The sequence below is a fragment of the Meles meles genome, chromosome 4 (assembly GCF_922984935.1).
Source record: "Meles meles chromosome 4, mMelMel3.1 paternal haplotype, whole genome shotgun sequence".
Taxonomy (NCBI): domain Eukaryota; kingdom Metazoa; phylum Chordata; class Mammalia; order Carnivora; family Mustelidae; genus Meles; species Meles meles.
This window is the reverse complement of record NC_060069.1, coordinates 117,078,701-117,099,516: the sequence shown is the minus strand read 5'-3', so window position 1 is coordinate 117,099,516 and position 20,816 is coordinate 117,078,701. Positions and strand designations below refer to the sequence as shown.

Sequence of the window (20,816 nt, the reverse complement as noted above, 5' to 3'; positions counted from 1 at the left end):
GTGAAACAATTAGTTAATAATTTAGCCAGTTTTTTTCCATGGCACAGTATGTGACTTCAGTAATAATTATTTAATTCATTCTTGAACGGAACTAGTAGCTACAATTTTGGAATACATATTAGCAGAATCTCTCCTTGCAGAACTTATTTATTTCATTCCTAAACTATCATGTTTAGTAATTGAAGATTTTGTGGATGAAGTGGTCCTTTTCTACTTTCTCAATATTGAATGATTTTGAAAAACATTTTTTTCAAATTTAAATTAGTTTTCCACAGACGATAATATTTCTTTTATTTTATTTTTTTTAAGATTTTATTTATTTATTTGACAGAGAGAGAGATCACAAGTAGGCAGACAGGCAGGCAGAGAGAGAGGAGGAAGCAGGCTCCCTGCAGAGCAGAGAGCCCAATGCGGGGCTCAATCCCAGGACCCTGAGATCATGACCTGAGCCAAAGGCAGCGGCTTAATCCACTGAGCCACCCAGGCGCCCCGATGATATTTCTTTTAAAATGTTATAAAATTTTCTTTGTAATTTTTTTTCATAGCATTTATTACTTCTTCATTTATTAGACTAAAAAATAAAAGGGTTTAATAAAGGAATCATTAGAGTATAAAAAACAGCAACAGGTATAACTTCATCCTCTTCATTAACTGAATGTGGTCGAATGTACACAAAGGTAAGAGAACCATAGAATACTGAGACAGAGAGATAGTGGGATGCACATGTAGATAAGGCTTTGCCTCTTCCCTCTTTGGATTTCATTTTGGAAATTGTAAGGAGAGTGTAGAAGTAAGATATTAAGACACTACTGATGGTGAAGAGTTGAACTGAACCAGAAAAGATCAATATCATCAGTTCATGGATATAAGGGTCAACACAAGAGAGTGTATATAACAGTAAAACATCACAAAAAAGTGATTAATTTGATTTGACCCACAGAAAATTAACCTAAAGAGAAACCCTATATGAATAATGGAATGCAGATTTCCAGCTATCTAGGCCCCTGTGGTCATCTGAATGCAGAGTTTCTATGACATCATGGTGTAGTACTGCAGTGGGCTACATATGGCCACATAGTGATCATAGGCCATTGCTGCCAGGAGAAAGCAATCTACAGTTTCAGCAAGGCAGAGAAAATAAAATTGTGCCATGCATTCATAAAGAGAAATCGTTCTGTCCTTTGAAAAGAAGTTCTCTAACATTTTGGGGGTAATGGCACAGGAGCAACAGGAATCCATCAGAGCCAGGTTGCCCAGAAAGATGTACATTGGTGTGTGAAGAGGATGTTCCATAAAAATCAATGTCACCAGGCCAAGATTCCCCACCACAGTGATCACATAGATAGTGAGGAAAACCACAAACAGGAAGCTCTTCAACTCTGGGTGATCTGTAAATCCTATGAGGATAAATTCAGTGGTCAAGGAGTAGTTATCTTCAGTCATATTCGCCTTCCCTGTTGATATAGGAATTCTGGAGACATAAGATTAAAGGAAATGGGAGAATTGATTCCATTTACTATAGCACCAAGAACCATAAGATACCTGGGAATAAACCTAACAAAAGAGGAAAAGGATCTGTACTTGAGGAACAACAGAATGCTCATGAAAGAAATTGAAGAAGACACAAAAAACTGGAAGAGCATTCCATGCTCATAGATCAGATGAATAAACATCATAAGATTGTAATTTAGTATGTAAAACTTCCCTTCCAAATTTTTCTTTTTACAACAAAGAGAGAAGCTTCTACAAACTCTTCTTAAGTATCTCTGAATATAGGCACAGAATCCTCTAGGGAATAGCCATTTCCCTAAAATGTCAGTTTGATAACTGAACTCTGAAAATCAGCATTCTCATGAATATTTTTGTAATTCCAAGAAGAATGCTTACAGTGGAAAATTTGTCTTTATGAATTAACATATGAATAGTGTAGGAATCTAGCATTCTCATATTTGGTTCATGGTTGACAAAAAATTTCAGTGTCAGTTTTGATATTAAAGATTCTTAAAATATATTTACTATCAATTTTCATGTATACACATTTTTTTAACTTAGCAAAAAGTTTTCCTCTACTCTCCCAGTGCACTTAATCCTTGAAGAGGGCATACAATAGATATGTTAATAAATTTATACCTTAGGAATTGCATGAAGATCACAAAGATTTAAAAACAGGACTTTCATCTTCAGAGGAAAATACTTGGGATATCCAAGGAAATAAATATCTCTGTATTTTCACCTCTCTTATTGCTGTTCCTGGTATTAGACCCATTTCCATAAAAACTGATTTTTCCATGCTATTATTCCTGATGATTTTTGCCCAGATCTCTAAATCTTTTCCATCTTTATATAAAGCATATTTTACATATTATGCTACTTAAGAAAGCTTTAGCTAAATGCCCCAGACCACACTGAATTTCACTTCTTGCATTCTCAAGTATATTCTATATATCCAACACAATCTAGTGTTGTTTAAGAATAATACATATGGCTTTTTTAAAAATATGCATGTACAGTTTCTTTATTAGAATTGTAGAAATTTGAGTTCAGCTATGACTTTTATTCTCTTAAGAGTTATTTAATTCTATAGAGGGGGGGAAAAAGTATTGATTCCAGTCCTAGCTTCAAAGACCTGAGATAGGTGACCTTGTCAGTATCCTTTCACTTATCCTTAGTGACCACTTTGGTATCCACAAATTGAGACTGTTAGTTTTGAAGAACACACTACAAAGGAAATTCTTGGAAATTTATCATGAAAAAGCTTAGGCATTATTCTCTTATTGGAAGTGACAGCTACTATTTTTCTACTTCCTAAGAACTTACATAATATTTTATGTGGTTTATCACAGTAGTTTGAAAGCTAATAAAAATAAGCTTGCCTGTATATTTTAGTTTTATAACAGAGAAAGAGAAAAATCTTAAATCTTGATATGATTTTTGAGATAGGTTGCCCGGATGGCTAAGGTATTTAAGCATCTTCCTTCGGTTCAGGTCATGATTCTCCCGGTCCTGGGATTGAGCTCCATGTCTGGCTCCCAGCTCAGTGGGAATTCTCCTTGTTCCTAGCCCTCTGTCTCTCCCTCTGCTTGAGCTCTCTCTGTCTCTCTGTTTCTCTCTCTTAAATGAATAAGTTTTTAAAAATTTATTTTAGCCTAAACTAAATATGATTTTTGAGAACAAATTTTGTTTTATCTCAAATGCTCTCTTCTACTATTACTTAGGGATCTGTTAAGATATTTTGACCAATGTGTCTAATTATGTAAATTCTATGGTCAAAATGGGTTTATTTTTCCATACTCAAAACATCAAAATAAAAGCACAGGCTGAACGTTTCACTTTCTTGTTTTAAAGTAATGAAGATAAGCCATTTAATTATTCAACTATGTTAGAAATAACTTTCAATGTACATGCCTAATTATGTCACAGAATTAAGCATTCTTACCTGTATGTTTTGCAGATCTACCTTATAATCAGAAAAGGGTGGCATGAACTTGTTCAAATATCATGCTAATTTGCCATAGCCTTCAGTTGTGATGGTGAGAATTGAAACCTGAGAACAATTTAAAAAATGCTAAATAATTCAGATAAATCAATATTTATGAATGCTAATTGTAAAGGTAAGATAAATCTGAATACTTCCTTACCTGAATGCTCTGAGAAGAGTTTTATAACATCACATTGCTTTTTTGTGTGTGTGATGTTAAGTCTCATACAATTGCAGGATATAAGTTTTTGTCTCAGAAACATTTGAGATTAAAAGGATGAAAATCTAGGAGATGACTAATAAGTCATTGTCAATAGTTATGTTTTTTTCAGTGCAAAATTAAGCTTTCCATCAAATGCTTATGGGACTCACCTACAATGACATTAGTGTATTTCTATGGGGAGATTCAGTTCCCAAAACATATTAACTCTGTGACATATATTAAAGATGACCTGTGAGAAATGAGGTTAAAGTAAATGACCTTTGCACAAGTCACTAAGTCATTTGATGATCATCTTGCTGATTCTTATGTAACTGACATCATTTTTAGAATTCTGTTTCTTATTCTGTGCCTAATATGTAAATGAGCTAAAGGGACTCTCAGGTTGGTTTGGACAGTTACTGGAGAAAATAATAGGGTTTATGAAAGATGATTAGCATTTAGAGAGGAGAACAAAAGTTGTGGTAGTGTTAGCTCATCTCATCACCTCCTTCACTCTGATCTGAAGTTGTTCCCATGTATTGAAAAATCTTCATGGAAACTATGCTGTTACCCTTTAGTCACACATATGATTTACTGAGTTTATCTCTGTTCTTTCCAGTTACCCCAATTCCTTTACCTTTCTTTACCTGTTTTCACCCTTCATTCCATTAATCATATAAATATACTGTATATTTAATAAAATTTAATTTAATAAAGATACTATATAGAGAGTATGTCTATAATCCATCACTTGTTGCCTGCTGCTACCATTAGCTATGGACATAAGAGGGAAAGGATTTCTCTGTTATGTTCATTCCTTCATTCTGAACACCTTGAACAGTGGTACTTTGTAGTGCTTAACAAATATTTGTTGAATGAGTGAAAAAATGATAGTCTACTCAGGAATCTGAAATGGTCTCTAGTGGTTTCTAACAAAATACATTTTTCTTTTTTTTAAGCATTTTTTAAATATTGTTTTAGCTTTTTTTTTTGTTTTACTTATTTACTTGAAATAGAGTAAGTGAGAGAGAGAAGGAGCAGAGGGATAGGTAGAAGGAGAAGGACAGATAAATGTCAACTCTCTGTTGAGCACAGAACTGGACATGTGGCTCTGGGGATTGATCCCAGGACTCCAGAATCATGACTCATGCTGAAGGCAGACACTTAACTGACTGAGCCACTCAGGCACCCCCTAATCCATTTTTCTTATTTTGGTATTCCAGATGCTCCACAGTCAATTTGTGTCTTATCTATTTCTTTCCTTTCTTCATTTTACATCAGTGCACTTGGCCATGTGCATCCCTTCACATGCCTTCTGGGCATTTGCTTCAGCTAATTCACTTAGCAATGTTTCCCTCATCTTTAACTCCTCTCTTTCCTTCCATCTCAGTACTACTCATCCTTGAACTCAAATCAGATCTCCATGGGACTTTCCTAGGTCCTTCAAATAGAATTGATTCTTTATTTTCCTGATTTACATGACACTTCACTACTTTTATAAGGCATTCATCACCATATCAAGTGTGACTCATATGTGTCTTGATTGTAAAAGTCTTGACTGCATATTAAGTCACCAATCATGTCATGCATCCTTCTGAGCAACTGACTACAAACTGAGCTAGATCCTGCTACATTAACTGCTGACATTATCATTCTGTTTAACTTTTATCAAGTACTTTCAATATGCAGGATGTTGGAAAGGACAATGGATGGTGTGCACAAGATGTGAGACTGAAGGGGATAATTTCCTCGTTTTTATATATGACTGCTGACAAGATGCTCATCCTCCCATCGGGAGAAAGAAAGGCACTTATATTGCTAACCAGAGTGCAATTTAGGCTTTAATATATAAGAAGTGTAAACAAGTTGTGTAAACATATATTAAGGGACATGAATAGTGACCTGGAGGAAGAAAGAAACATTTCCCAATGGAAATATAATTTCAGATAACTTTATAGTATGTGCAGGATAAGAATTTGGGAAGAACATGAGGAAAAATAGTAGACTGAGGGAACAATGTATAAAAGCTTGGACTCTTAAAAGACACAGAACAAATTTTTTCTTAAAAATGGACAGTAAACTAAAAAGGCTCAAGTTTATTCATGCATGACACAAGGAGACACAACAGGTAACATCAAAGGAATAGGAAAAGGGATTGGAAAATGTCCTGTTTGATTCCTTTGCATTTTTTCTCTGCTCTACCAATTCATTAAAACCTCTCTCCAAGGCCACAACTAACTTTAAGTGCCAAAAGTAAAGAATATTTAATCATTTTCCTAACCAAGTGTAGTGATTAGTATTATTAAAGTCCTCTCTGTCTTCTTATGATAACCCTCTCTGCTTCTATCTTCTTCATAGCTGCATCTCGGTATTTCACATTAGGTCATGTTTCCCTTTTTGCCCCTAATGATGTTTCCTTCTGATTGTTCCTTGACCTCCTTCTATTTAAATTCTAGAGTTTTCCCCATATTATTTTGTATACTCTCTTGTTTTCAACTATCTTTCATCTAATGATGGCTTCACAAAAGAAGTTATTTCAAACTATTTTGGTGTACACTTATGTTTTTTTATTAACATATAGTGTATTATTTGCCACAGGGTTACAGGTCTGTGAATCATCAGGCTTACACATTTTAGAAAACTCACCACAGCCCTTACCCTCCCCAATGTCCATAACTCACTCACCCTATTCCTCACCTCCCACACCCCAGCAAACCTCCATTTGTTTCATGAGATTAAGAGTCTCTTATAGGTTGTCTCCCTCCTGATCCCATCTCCTTTCATTTTTCCCTTCCTTTTCCCCATGACCTGTGCCCTGCCTCTAAAATTCCTCATGTCAGAGGCATCATATGATAATTGTCTTTCTATGATTGATGTTTTTCACTTTGCATAATACCTTCTAATTCCATCCAGGTCGTTGCAAATGACAATATTGAAATTTTTGATGTTGCATTGTATTCTATTGTACACATATACTACATCGTCTTTATCCATTCATCTGTTCATGGACTTCTAGGTTCTTTCCATATACTGCTGCTATAAACATTTGGGTGCAGGTTCCATTTGGATCCCTAAATGTGTTTCAGAAGTTACAAATAAATAGCCCTTGGTTGGCTCAGTTGGTTAACCATCTGCTTTGGGCTCCAGTCATGAACCCAAGGTCCTGGGATCCAGTCCTTTGTCAGGGTCCCTGCTCAGGGGGGAGTCTGCTTCACCCTCTCCTTCTGTCCCTCACCCCTACTCATGCTGTCTTTCTGTCAAAAAAACCTTAAAAATGTCATTTAAAAACATCAACAAATAGCCACCTATGCATATTTAAAAGTTCAGACATGTCTAACAAAAGGACAGATAAAGGACATGAAAGTGGTGTGAGAATTGATATTTATTCATTAAAAACTCTGAAGTTTTGTGGGGATAAAGTGATCTTCAATAAGTTGTTGAAATATTTAATGAATATTTATAATTAAGAGCAAGGATGAGCTGGTCGAATATGCTACAGTTCATAAGTAACAGAACCTGGATTGAGACGCAGGGAATGGTTGGGAGAACTAAAGCATCATACAAACTAGTCAGTAACCTAGGTCTAGAAGGGGAACTTTTTCAACCTGATGAGAACATTAATGAAAAAGCCATAGCTTAGGTCCACTTTTGAATGGCAGCATGGGAAATTCCATAGCCCGGTTCCCAACAGAACAGTATATATCGTAACAATTTTATGTTAAAAAACATGATTTAAAAATCTTTTGGAAGCTGGGGCTGCTATGCTAGTGTTCTGGTGGGTTCTGGCCAAGGAGGCGGTGCTGCCACAGGAAAATGCCACAGGGCCCAGGGCGACACGTGGTGGTGAGGAGTACTGGCTCGGTGTCCCCCATGGGCATGGGGCTCCTCTGGATCAGCTTCTGGATGCATACACCCGGGTACAAGGAGGAGGAGGAAGAGAGCAGCTACTACACCTGCAAGAGCCTCTGTCAGCTCAAGAACATACCTGCATCAGTGAGGGAGAATGTGCTGACCACTCTGGCTTTCCCCTGGGTCCCCTGCAAATGCAGCTGAGTCTGCACTATGATGAGAACTACCTCCAGGTGAAGTATGGCAACATGGGACTTCTTGACATTGACAGCAAGGTGAGGATGGAGATCAACATGGCACCTATCGATGCTTTGCTCTACACACCTGAGTTCATCAGAGGCCATGTGCATTGGGCTCTGTTCCCACATTAATCTGTGAAAGCTGAAGTGTTGTGAACACAGGACTCACCTGAGAGCACCAATGAGTCCATTTCTATGCTATTTCATCTTAAGGACCCTGACTACCAGATCAGGGATTCCTTCAAACCTCACACTTGCTCTTGAGCTGGGAACTGGAGCTGTGGCCACTCTGCTTTCAGGCCATAGAAATCTTGGAAAACTCATGGTGTTTGCATCCCTGCCACTGCCCACAGGTTTTTTTTTTTGGCACCAAGTGGATGATGTTCATCTCTGTGGGTATTTATGTCTTCTTAAAAAAAAATGAAAGAAAGAAAAGAAAAAACTCTCTGGCAGGAAATTGTGCTAGGGTATGCAGCAAATGAACCATTCATTCATAAAAATGTATTAATATTTGGTAAGAACAGTGTGAATCTAAAGCATTCGAATCACAACTTGTGCCTTCCCAGCTCAGTGTGAGGAAAGGTCCACTTTATTCAGGGGCAGACAAGAACACAATACTCCCTCCCCACATCCCCTCTACCTCCTAGTATTTGACTGTGTTACCTCCCAGGAGGGCCACACCCAACAGCTTTTCTCACCTCTTTGCAGCTATGTATTGTGGAAGGTAAATTCTAGACAATTGTGATCAAGAGTTTGGGGATCTCTTCTACTCAGTCCACACTTTTTTTTTTTAATTATTTGCTTATTTTCAGCATAACAGTGTTCATTGTTTTTGTACCACACCCAGTGCTCCATGCAGCACGTGCCCTCCCTATTACCCACCACCTGGTTCCTCAATCTCCCACCCCCCCACCCCCTTCAAAACCCTCTGGTTGTTTTTCAAAGTCCATAGTCTCTCATGGTTCATCTCCCCTTCCAGTTTCACTCAACTCCCTTCTACTCTCCAACTCCCCATGACCTCCGTGTTCTTTGTTATGCTCCACAAATAAGTGAGACCATATGATACTTGACTCTCTCTGCTTGACTTATTTCGCTCAGCATAATCTCTTCCAGTCCTGTCCATGTTGCTACAAAAGTTGGGTATTCATCCTTTCTGATGGAGGCATAATACTCCATTGTGTATATGTACCACATCTTCATTATCCATTCATCCGTTGAAGGACATCTTGGTTCTTTCCACAGTTTGGCGACCGTTTCCATTGCTGCAATAAACATTGGGGTACAGATGACCCTTCTTTTCACTACATCTGTATCTTTGGGGTAACCACCCAGCAGTGCAATTGCAGGGTCATAGGCAAGCTCTATTCTTAATTTCTTCAGGAATCTCCACACTGTTCTCCAAAGTGGCTGCACTAACTTGCATTCCCACCAACAGTGTAAGAGGGTTCCCCTTTCTCCACATCCTCTCCAACACACATTGTTTCCTGTCTTGCTAATTTTGGCCATTCTAACTGGTGTCAGGTGGTATCTCAATGTGGTTTTAATTTGAATCTCCCTGATGGCTAGTGATAATGAACATTTTTTCATGTGTCTGATAGCCCTTTGTATGTCTTCTTTGGAGAAGTGTCTGTTCATATCTTCTGCCCATTTTTTGATATGATTATCTGTTTTGTGTGTGTTGAGTTTGAGGAGTTCTTTATAGATCCTGGATATCAACCTTTTGTCTCTACTGTCATTTGCAAATATCTTCTCCCATTCTGTGTGTTGCCTTTTTGTTTTGTTGACTGTTTCCTTTGCTGTGCAGAAGCTTTTGATCTTGATGAAGTCCCAAAAGTTCATATTTGTTTTTGTCTCCTTGACCTTTGGAGACATACCTTGAAAGAAGTTGCTGTGGCTGATATCGAAGATTTTATTGCCTATGTTCTCCTCTAGTATTCTGATGGATTCCTTTCTCACGTTGAGGTTACCCAATTTCAAGCTTTACTAAAAAGCTGTGATCACCAAGACAGCGTGGTATAAAAACAGACACATTGACCAGTGGAACAGAATGGAGAGCCCAGATATGGACCCTCAACTCTATGGTCAAATAATCTTCGACAAAACAGGAAAAAATATACAATGGAAAAAAGACAGTCTCTTCAATAAATGGTGCTGGGAAAACTGGACAGCAATATGTAGAAGAATGAAACTCAACCATTCTCTTACACTGTACACAAAGATAAACTCAAAATGGATAAAAGATAGTTATGTAGTTATTTTAACGTTATAGAAATATGTTTTAAGAGACTCTGTGATGTTTTGATGCAGGAAACAGAAACCATTATCCAAATAGTGAGAGAAGTAGGGAATTAGGTGTCCTAAATTAGGTACTGTGTATTTACCCCAAATATACAAATGAGATCCAAAGGGACACCTTCATCCCAATGTTTATAGTAGCAATGTCCACAATAGCCAAACTATGGAAAGACCCCAGATGTCCATTGACAGATGAATGGATAAAGAACACGTGAGATATATATATATATATATATATATATATATATATATATATATATATCATGGCCATCAAGGAAACTGAAATCTTGCCTTTTGCAATGACATGGGTGGAACTAGAAGATATTATGCTAAGCAAAATAAGTCAATCAGAGAAAGAATTATCATATGCTCTCATTGATATGCAGAATTAAAGAAATAAAAGAGAAAATCATGGGGAAGAGAGGAAAAAATAAAACAGGATGAAATCAGAGGAGAGACAATACATAAGAGACTCTTAATCATGGGAAATAAACTGAGGGTTGCTGGAGGGGAGAGGTTTTGGGAGATGGAGTAACTGGGTAAGGGATATTAAGGAGGGAAAAAAGAGTGAATTTTACTCTATGTAAATTGTACCCTAATAAAACTGACTTTTATTTTATTATCTATGATTTCAAAAATCAGTTTTTGAAAGATTTGTATTTATTTATTTGACAGAGAGAGGGACAGTGAGAGAGGGAACACAAGCAGGGGGAGTGAGAGGGGAGAAACAGGCTTCCAGCCAAGCAGGGAGCCCAATGCAGGGCTCAATTCCAGGACCCTGGGATCATGATCTGAGCCAAATGCAAGTGCTTGATGACTGAGCCAACCACGTGCTGTCCAAAAGTCAAATATTAAAGAAAAACAATCACTGGAAAGGCTGGAGGAACAAAAGACAGAATTTGACCATTGGTCTTTATTTTCAAGGTCACAGCTCTATCCCTGCCTCTAGAGTTTAGGAAACTCCTACTACCACTACTAGCACTGTGACTACAACCCCACCTTCCCATTCCCACAAAGTTGTTTACTAGACAATGGAACATAGAGGATATCTTCTGTTCCATTCATGTCATCTGGAACCTGCTTACTTGCACTGTAAACAAAAGGGAGCATCTACCTTACTTTCCTTTCCAAATGTTACATGAGTTTGTCAAATTGGAAGAATCTAATCCATTTAGAAAACACTAGTTATCAATGAGTCTACATAAAGTTGCTGAAAACTAATAGGACATTGTTTTGTTAATTATACCTCAATTAAAAAAAAAATACTTGGCTGAGAATGATCTGGCTGAGACATCTGTCACCCCTTGATTTTCATGATTGATTTAGCTGATCTGGCTGGTTGTCTGGGTGTCTCCTTCCTCCCTCACTGCTTCATAAGCATTCCTCCTGAAGCTGCATGTTGGGTCAAAGAGGATGAACTTCCCAGCTAGAGGAGGATTGTTCTTCACTCAAGGGTATACGAATAGCAGTGCTTCTCTGCTAGAACCTTCTAAGACGCTCCTAAGGTCCATTCATAGGAGAATGTAGGATAGTCAAGCTTCCAATGCTCCAGACACATGCAAATGAGGCACTGCATATGGCCATCTGCATTTCTTGGCAGGGTGGGGGGTGGTGAAAGGCTTCAATTTAAAAATAAAATTGTGAAGTTTTTTAATCACTCCCTATAAGGAAGAAAAAAGAGGAAAGAAGAGAAGGGGAGAAGGAAGAAAAGAAAGAGAAGGAAAGGAAGGGGGGAAAAGGACAAGAAAAGAAAGAAATAAGCCAACAGTATAAAACCTTTGCTCCTTTGGCTGGGGCATTGATCTCCTGTAAAAGGCAAATTCTTTTGGGAGGCAAAAGAATTTTGCCTTTGTCTGGTTTTAATTTGTCAGTAACTTTTTCCTCAGTGAAGATAATGAGTTTAAGATTCTTTCTTGATAAAGAATTGGCATTAAAAATTAAAATGTCCTTCCATGGTTCAAAATATCTCTCCAGTTTAATTTATTTCAAAGGACAGTGGAATGCAATGGAATATTTCAAACAAACAAAAAGCACATGTAAGTAACATATCCAACTCATAATTGATTATATCTTGACGGATGTTAATTGTGTGCTTTAAAATACTATGCATTCTGCTACTGTTGGGAGAAGTGTTCAGTAATGTCAATAATATCAAGTTGGTCGATACTGATATTTTTTCCTAATATTTTCATGACATGTTTATTTCCCATCCTTTTATACCTTCCTTGAGTGCGTATATTGCAATTAGTTTTCCTGTTAACAGTGTATAGTTGGTTATTAGTATTTGCTTGAATCTTATAACCTCAGACATTTTGGAATTTCTTTAATCCTCACTATACATTTAATGAATTTCTTTTTCTTGAAAAATACAGAATGTCATAAGGTTGCCAGCTATTGCTGTCAAAGAAGAGGGTTATCTTCTCAAAAGAGATAAACATCGTTGAAAAGTCCCCCAATAATGGGTCCATGATTAAAGGAGCGAGACTGATATAAAGCAAAGGTCAAGCAAAGCTTTATTCCACGCCAAGGATCAAGAATCAAACCGACTGGCTGGGGCCACACCTCTTACAGAGAGGGCGACCCCTCTTTGCTTTATAGACTAGCTTTTAAGGGCAAAGGCCATGTGGTTGGGCCTGGCCACACATAGGTGTCCAATGAAACTGTAACACACAGAGAAATCTGCACAGTCATGCTAGGTCACAGATGGGTGGCCAGTTGAATTACAATTTACCCTAGTAGATATTTGAACTAGCCTATCACCTTGGTCCGAATTGGTGCCCAAAAGGCAAGACCAACATTCCTTGGTAGCTAGGGAGCCAGTATGCACCCCCACTGATTGGATACCTCCACCAGGCCTGACCCTCCTTGTGTTTGGGCTTTGTTACCTGGGACTGGTTTCCCAGGCTTGCTTTTAAGTAAGTCTCTGTGGCGGGGGGTAGGGGGGGACACTGTCAGTTTAAGTTTTATTAAATCACTGTTTAACCCAAGATGGAATCCCTCTGGCTAAATAGGCCCTTAAAATCATATTATTGCAGCAAGTGGAAAATCTTAAATATGAATATTTGGGGAAGGGATGGCACAAATGTGGATCCAACCTTATATATTTTTTTCTAATAAACAAATGTCCCTCCTATTATCCTTGTTGAAATGAAACAGTTGTGTTATGTTTGATACTATCACGGTCTATCATGCTTCCCAAGAAAAAGTTATAAAAAGATCGAAACATCTTCATCCTTTGTAATAGATGTCCTATTGAAATCTACATCTATCTACCCAAAACAGAGAAGAAAGTAGAAGACAGAAATTGCAATCTTTTAGAATATTTGCATAGGCTATTTAAATAGGAAATAGAAGGTGTGTATACACTCCATTTTAACTGGTCCCTAAATAACTTATTATTAGAGTTTTGTTTCACTGATTATTTTAAAACAGTGTTTGTCTCACCCTGGTTGGCTGCTATAAAAATACCACACACTGGGTAACTTAGACAACAGATGTTTGCTTCTTACAATGCTGGGGGATGGGAAATTCAAGATTATGGTGTCACATGGCGAGATCTTGCTTCTTGGCTTATAGACGGCTGCCTTCTCAGTGTGTTTACATGGCTTTTCCTGGGTGAGTATTCATGTAGAGGGAGAGGGATGTCCTCTCTCTTCCTCTTCTTATGAGGACACTATTCACATTGTGAAGGTCCCATAAGGTTCCTTATGATGACATAACTTAATACCTCCCAAGGCCCCACTCCAAGTACCAGCACATTAGGGGTTAGTACTACAACATATGACTTTGGGGGAATATTCAAGACTTAGTCCAAACCAGGGATTCTATAAATATGGGCCTAAACCAATAAACAACATAAACTTGCTGAATCAAAAACTGTTGGTAGTGATGAAGTTCTGGGATCTAGGTGAGATTCAGTGGGGCGAGGTCCAGAGAAGATGGCTAAGAAAGAATTATTAAGACATCTTTGGTGCAAAAAGGTGGTTTATTAAAGCACAGGTATAGGACCCATGGGCAGAAAGAGATGCGAGTGATGTGAGGATTGGTCTATTATATACTTGTAAGTTGCGAGGGGATTAGGGATGGTGTAAGTCTCTAAGGAATTTTGGAATCAAGGTTTCTAGGATCTTGAGGGGCTAGCTATTGTTTGGGAGAAAGGTTATTTAGTAAGGAATAAAAACCTTCTCATGAGACCCTTTAGATGTATATCAGTGGGTCATAGGCTTGGGAATGATTGTCTTGGAGGTTTAGAGATAAAGTTTCCTAAAGGAATTGTTAAAGTAGACTTACAGGATCCTGGTTGAGGGTAGGGGACTGCTCAGGCTAGGATTGTCCTTTGCCCTTAGCAAAACATCAAGGTAAGGGCAGTTGAGTCCCTAGAAGAGAGCCACTCTGCCTGTTTCAAGGGCTTGTCAGTAGGTAAGGAAATTTCATGATTTTCTTCTGCCTCTGTTTCCCACATCAATCCCCCATGAACAATTTTAACCCTTAAATATTTAAGGTTGTTGAGTGTGGAAGGTCTCATCTTTTGTAACTTCTTCCGGCTGAATAGGGGTGTAGAGTTGTCCGTACCTACTTGGGTCAACATTGATCAGCAAGGAATATGTAGGTGAAGTTATAAAAGACGGAGGCAGCTGAATCCAATGCTGACAGTGAAGAAGTGTCTCTGTGCATGGTGAGGATCATCTGTTGTTGTGAAGTCATTGCGGCAATGGAGTCTCGGCACCAAACAGAGAAACATTGAACAAGGCAACACATTAAGATTAATAAAACTATTAGAATGAGAAGTCCAAAAAGGAGATTTTTAAATGTTGGTCAAAATCCTCCTTTAAACTAGGAACTTAACCAATTACTGAGAGAGAGAGAAGGATCCTGTAGAGCCTCAATCTGGGTATCCATATCTTTTATTAGTCCTATGACATTTTTGTGATATTCTGGGATGTACACACAACATTCTGCTTTGATAATTGCACACCTGCCTCCCTGTGCTGCTGTCAGGACATCTAAGGCCATCCTATTTTGTAGGACTGCCTTGCGCATCTGTGTGACTTCTATATGAAGTAAGGAGATGGTATTTAGTGAATCATTGAGTGCATTTGCAGTATATTTATTAAGGGCTTCCACATGCCAGATGACATCCTCTAGTCCCACAGATGGAGCAAAAATGGATGTTAAGCGATCATACCATTTAAAAACAGATCGTGACTATCTTTGCTTTAAATTGGGGATATTAGCTGGAGTAGTGATGACTTTAATAATGTGCCCATGAATCCAGGCAAATCCTAAGGTGCAGCGACCTATCCATCCTGGAGGAAGCCAGGGCCAGAGGTTAGTTCCACATATCCAGTTGGTTCTGTTTGGAGCTGGCCATCTAATGCCAGGTCGCCTTACCCAGTCAGTAGTGAACCAATCAGTAACCTGGAGTACTATTATTTAGGGACACATTTCTAATGATAGCCATCCTAGATGTCGTGTGTTATTTGCCCAAGTATCTTATGTATGATTTCTTTGTTCCCAGCATAAAACTGCCTTTTGACTGGGCTGTCCAGTAGTGGGTGTGAGCCACAAATATGTATCCCAAATTTGATATATGCCATTCTCAGTATAGTGATAAGTAGGATTTTGTAGCTTAGGCCCTAGTTGGTGGGTATTAATTTGTGGGCTTGTAAGGTCAGTTAGGATTTTAATAGTTTGAGAGTATGAAAAATGTTGGTTATGTCCTGGTAAGTTCCATGTTTCACTGATCATGGGCCAGGAAGAAACATCTTGATTAGTGATAGATTTATCCTGATGCATACTGTCTCTGTCTATTATATCTGGAGTATAATCCTGCAGAGAATGCCAATCAATGGCCTGTAAAGGGGAATCCCACCAGGGTAACCCGGATGTACTTGACATAGGCAAAATTCCACATATCCAACAATCTGATTTTGTAGTTCAGCATAATGTTGTGCCTATTGTAAGAAGGAATTGTCAGTTAAGATAGGTGAAAAGAAGGTAAAGAGAATATATACAACCTTCATTTTTATTTGAAGAGAAGTTTGAGGACTTCTATGGGCTCACAGGGGTAAGAAGGCATGTGAATTTGCTCACTGGATTCCTGTGAAGGAGGTACAGGTTTTATTCTAGATACATGGACCCATTAGATTGTCTTTTTAGCTTTACCACAGTGGGAGTACATAGTATGACCCAATATGGGCCTTTCCGTTTTGGATGTAGGTTTTCTGTTGTATTTGACTTCCAATTCTTTAAATAAACCATGTCTCCAGGATTTACGTGGGGTGGGTTTTTGACTATAGTTAAATCAGTTTTGGGCAGTATATGATTAGTATATTCATTGAGTAGCTTATGAATTAAACCAGCTTCCAGTGAATAATTTAACAAAGCATTATAATCTTCATGTAATAACAGGTCTACAGAAAGAAATGGTTTTCCATATGATAACTCAAAAAGGCTGAGTCCTAGAGGTTGTTTTGGAGCAGTTCTCATCCTGAGAAGTCCTATTGGTAGGAAAGTGACCCAATTTTCCTGGGTTTCTAGACTAAGCTTAGTAAGATGACATTTTAAAGTATGATTAGTTTTTTCTACCTTTCCAGAGGATTGCGGATGCCAGGCTGAATGCAAGAAATATTTAATTTTTAATGCTTGGGCTATTTGTTGAGTTATTTGAACAGTTAAAGAAGGATCATTTTCACTTTGAAGAGATCGAAGAAGACCAAATCTAGGGATAATTTCTCATAACAAAATCTTAGTTACTTCTACAGCTCTTTCAGTTTTACATGGAAAGGCCTTGACCCATCCTGTGAAGGTATCAATGAATACTAATAGATACTTATAGCCTTTGCAAGGTGGCATTTGTGTGAAATCAAGTTGCCAGTCCTCTCCTGGATAGGATCCATGCCTTTGGACTGGTTTCAAAAGAGAGGGAGGGTGAGCTCCACCTTCTGGGTTTACTTGGGCACAGATAGCACAGGATTCGCCAACCTGTTTTATTGTGGCTGTCAAATTTACTCCATCAAGTATATATATATATTTTTTTAAATTTTATTTATTTGACAGAGAGAGATCACAAGCAAACAGAGAGGCAGGCAGAGAGAGAGAGAAGGAAGCAGGCTCGTCGCTGAGCAGAGAGCCCGATGTGGGACTCGATCCCAGGACCCTGAGATCATGACCTGAGCCAAAGGCAGCAGCTTAACCCACTGAGCCACCCAGGCGCCCCCCATCAAATATATTTTTAATTAAATGTTTTAAAGCGTCTTTGCCCAAATACGTAGCCTGACGCAAGCCCTATATTATCTTCCATTGACTATTTTTAGACATAAAAATTTTTCCCTCATTGTTATTAAGCCAGTCCTGTGTATTTTTAGTATATCCTCACTCCTGAGCAATATGAGAATCTTGGTCTGAATAGACAGGACTCTTGGACTCCTTTGGAGTTAAGACTGGTATAAGGCTTAATATCTGTTTACCTTTTGCTGCCTCTTTGGCTGCATGGTCTGCTAAATTGTTTCCTTTAGATTCTAAGGTCATCATTATGATGTCCTTTGATGTGAATTACCGCTACCTCCTTGGGCACTGTACAGCCTCAAGAAGGGTTATGATCTCAGGCCCATATTTGATTGGGGAGTTATGGTTTGATAGGATTCCCCTTTCCTTCCAAAATCTCCATGGGCATGTAGTACCAGGAAGGCATATTTGGAGTCAGTATAAATGTTAATTCGTAGACCTTTTGTCAACTGAAGAGCACGAATAAGTGCTATTATTTCAGCTTTTTGAGCAGAAGTGTTTATTGGAAGGTGTTTTGCCTCAATAGTTTTAATCAAAATGTCTATAGCATATCCAGCCCTTTTTTCTCCCTTGTCCAAGAAGCTGCTGCCATCAGTAAACCAGTTATCATCTGCATTTTCAATAGGAGAGTCCTTTAAATCTGGCCTGCTAGAGTAGACAAGATCAATAACCTCTGATCAGTTATGTTCTATAGAGGTATAATGGTCAGGTACATGCAAGCTGGCTACCTTGGTCTACATTGTCAAGTGACTTTGAAAAATAGCCCACCGACCTTGTTTCATTCCCTAATTTTTGGATGAGAACTCCCAAGGCTTGGCTTTGCTTTTCTGCTACATATAGAGTGAAAGGCTTTTCCAAATTTGGCAACAGCAAAGCTGGAGCTGACAGAAGTTTAGCTTTTAATGTCTGAAAGGTTGTCTGCTGAGCTTTAGTCCAGAGCAAAGGTTCATCATTGGGGCCTTTAATTGAGTCATAGGATGGTTTGGCTAAGAGTCCAAGCCCAGGAATCCACAGGCAGCAAAAACCTGTCATACCTAGAAAAGTGAGAAGTTGCTTTTTGGAGTTGGAGACCCAAGATCTAGTATGGCCCTTTCTCTATCAGTAGATAGAATACAGTGACCGGGTGTTAGTTCATATCCTAAATAGTGTACCCTTTGTTGAGATATTTGTACCTTTTTAGGGGATACATGATACCCTCTGTCTGCCAAAAAATTAATAAAGTTATACAATTTTCATCAGATGTCTCCATTGTGTAACCAGAGACTAAAATGTCATCTACATACTGAATTATTGTCCCCTTAGATAAGGATACATCACGGAGATCTTTGCTAAGTAGAGCTCCAAATAGATGAGGGCTGTTTTTAAATCCTTGTGGTTAAGACTGTACAGGTTAACTGAGCAGCCTGTGAGCTTGAAGGAGAAGTCCATTCGAAAGCAAATAGCAACTGTGTTTGCTCACTTATCGGGATGCAAAAAAAGGCATCTTTTAACTCAAGTACTGTAAACCAGTTGGCGTCATCAGGGATGTGGGTGAGAGTAGAGTACGGATTATGTACTATGGGATGAATTGCCATTACTGCCTTATTTATAGCTCTTAAGTCTTGTACCATCCAATATTCCTCATTAGACTTTTTTACTGTTAAAATTGGGGTGTTATATGGAGATTGACAAGGCGTTAATATACCATGTCTTAGAAACTTATCGATAAGTGGTTGTAACCCAACTTTGGCCTCAGGTTTTAGAGGATATTGTCTCTTATGAGGTATATTAGTTGGGTCTTTTAAGGTCATCTTGATGGGTTGGGGGGTAAGAGCCCATCCTGGAATATCACAATCTCAGACCTGTGGGTTAACTTCCTTCCAGACATTGGAAGGGATAGTAGGGTTTGGTTCTAGCTCTCCAGACATTAAAGAGAACAAGCCATCCCCCTCTACAGTAAGAGCAAATCGGCTACCCAATTTATACATTAAGTATCATCCAAGTAATTGGGTGGGACAAGATGGAAGGACTAGAAAAACATGAGTTACCAATTGACTTTTATATTTACAGGTTAAAGACATTGTCTGATGGCATGTTTTAGTCTCCCCTTCTATGCTAACAATTTTAAGGTTAGAAAGACAAGTAGGGCCAGAGTGCTGAATAAGGACAGAGTAAGTGGCTCCAGTATCAATAAGAAGATTGATAAACTTACCTCCCATGTCCACGGTAACCCCGGGCTCAGTCATCTTGATGACAAAGGGAGCCGGACCAGCCTGAGGGCCCCATCATGCCAGTTCTTCCAGCTTTGACTCTCAGGCAGTGAAGTGAGTTCCTGCCTTCCTCTCTCTCTGAAGATGAGGACAGTCTCTCTTCCAATGTCCTGTTTCTTTATAGACAGGACATGGCCCTGGTGGAGAGTGCTTGTTCAGACATTTTCTGCTCCAGTGTCCAATCTGGCCACACATATAGCATGGGGACTTACCTAGTTTTTTGTCCACTGATGACCCCTTCTTTTGCCCCCGGTTAGTCTGGTGCTGTGGGGAATCTGCAATAGTGGCAGCCACTATTTGAGCCTGTATCTTATCCTGCAGTTTCGTCCTTGGGTCCTTTTCTTGCCTTAAGGCCATATCTCTATTGTTAAATACTTCAGTCCTCTACTAGGCATTGGGTGGAAGTTTAAGGATCTAAAGTCATTTTAGTTAGTTTTCAGTGGATGTCAGGTGCCTATTGGCTTATAAAATACACATTTAGTATGGCTACTCCCTCGGGTGAGACTGGGTTAAGATTTGTATGTATTTACAGATGGCCTCTACCAATCGCCCCTGAAATAGGGCTGGATTTTCATCAGTTCCTTTTGTAACTTCCTGAAGTTTTTCAAAGTTTACAGGTTTAGAAAATCCTTTTTTCATTCATTCTATCAAACAAGTGATCATATGATCCTGTTTTTCTCTCCGTGGACTATCCTCCTGGTAGTTCCAGTGTGGCTCAGTGTTAGGGGAAGCAGTAACCCCAACTGGGTAACGATCCCTATCTCTCATTGCTAGCTTATCAACGAACTCCTGTGCTCCCTCCCAGATTCGTCTCTTTTCCACAGGGGTGCAACAACGAGTTAAAATGATTATATATACATATATAATGAATATATATATATATATATATATATATATATATATATATATATATATGCTTCCAGGTCAAATAGCACATAATAGATACTTCTTGAAGGCCTCAATAAATTGAGAGGGATTTTTAGAATATCATCTTAATTGTTGTTTTTTCTGAGCCAGGTCTGCCATGTAGATTGGGACATGGACCCTTGTTGTGCTTATTTCTCCATTAGCAAGTTCCCTAAGAGGATGCATCCCATACTTAGATGGAGCTCCTGGTAAATAGGGAGTCCCACTCCTGGTATGTCCAGCGGGGCTGGGGGCAGAAGTATCTTGGGGTTTGTAAGGAGGAGTTATAGCAACAGAGCCAGTGTCCTATT

General features: G+C 38.7%; 1 pseudogene; it reads right to left on the bottom strand.

The window, feature by feature from the left end:
* Positions 1-571: 571 nt before the first annotated feature.
* LOC123940487 lies at positions 572-1,443 on the bottom strand (annotated as a pseudogene).
* Positions 1,444-20,816: the final 19,373 nt, after the last annotated feature.